The sequence below is a fragment of the Alligator sinensis genome, unplaced genomic scaffold (genome assembly GCF_000455745.1).
Source record: "Alligator sinensis unplaced genomic scaffold, ASM45574v1 scaffold288_1, whole genome shotgun sequence".
NCBI classification, from domain to species: domain Eukaryota; kingdom Metazoa; phylum Chordata; order Crocodylia; family Alligatoridae; genus Alligator; species Alligator sinensis.
Window position 1 is genome coordinate 2,009,539 of NW_005841876.1, and position 1,009 is coordinate 2,010,547.

At 33.7% G+C, this 1,009-nt stretch overlaps 1 protein-coding gene across 1 annotated transcript in view; it reads right to left on the reverse strand.

Moving 5' to 3' along the window:
* ANKRD10 (ankyrin repeat domain 10) overlaps nt 1–658 on the reverse strand; it is a 50,230-nt gene extending 49,572 nt beyond the window's left edge. The window contains exon 1 of the mRNA XM_025196088.1: nt 512–658. The gene's annotated coding sequence lies outside the window, so the exon portion shown is untranslated. The remainder of the gene's footprint in view (nt 1–511) is intronic.
* Nucleotides 659–1,009: the final 351 nt, after the last annotated feature.

Sequence of the window (1,009 nt, forward strand, 5' to 3'; positions counted from 1 at the left end):
GCCTTAGAAAAGAAAAATTAGGAAAACAAATACATGCTAAAATAAATGCAGACCCTGCTTTTTATTAGAATGAGCATTTTCACTCAATCATGGTGGCCTGCTACCAGCTTCGTTGGTTTAATTAGATATGGTATAGACATTTTTCCAGACCATAACATATTAAAGCCACTGAGAAAGTCCATATTTATTAAAAATAGGCATTTTTAACACCAGAATTTATGGTTCTGCTGCAGACCCCAGTGATCCAATATAACCTTTTGCTCAAGCCACCATCCATACCTCAACATATTGTGCAAAAAGTGTTCTTCAATAATTAAGTGGTCTTATACACATCATACTATAGTTGTCATCAGCTGACTTCCTTCATAAATTTTTTTATGAGATGCTTACGCTTTCCACAGTTGATCTTCATGATGCTGATAATCTCCATAAGTACATTAAATTATTGCTTAAGGCACAAACACACTTTTAAGATACAAAAAGAGATGCAAAACAAAGTATTAGTTCATACCTGCTTGTTTATGTTGGCCCCTGCTTGAATCAACCAGATCAGGCACTGAGGATGTCCTCCAAAAGCAGCAATATGGGCTGGTGTTTGGGCAAAACGTGTTGTACAGGCATTTACAGTAGCTCCAGCTCTCACTAACTGTATTAGGCACTCCAGCTTTAAAGATACATGAAGAAAAACTATTTAGAAATATTATGTATCATACATATTAATTGATAGTTATGTATTGATAGTTAAATTGAAAGAAATAGTGGGAAAGTATCAACTAAATTAATTATTGCTGAATTAAGACTCATGCAATAGAACTAACACCATACTACCTCTTTCCAACCTCCTCCATGATTTTCAGTCTCTAGTAGCCAAGAGAAATTTAATTCTTGCCACAAACATTTGAAAAAACAACCCTACCACCTTGAATTTAATAGAAAAAGACACTTCATTTGGTTTGCTTTTGTTAGAAAATATATTAAGTTTTTTTTTAATCAGGCAAGATATCAAAGT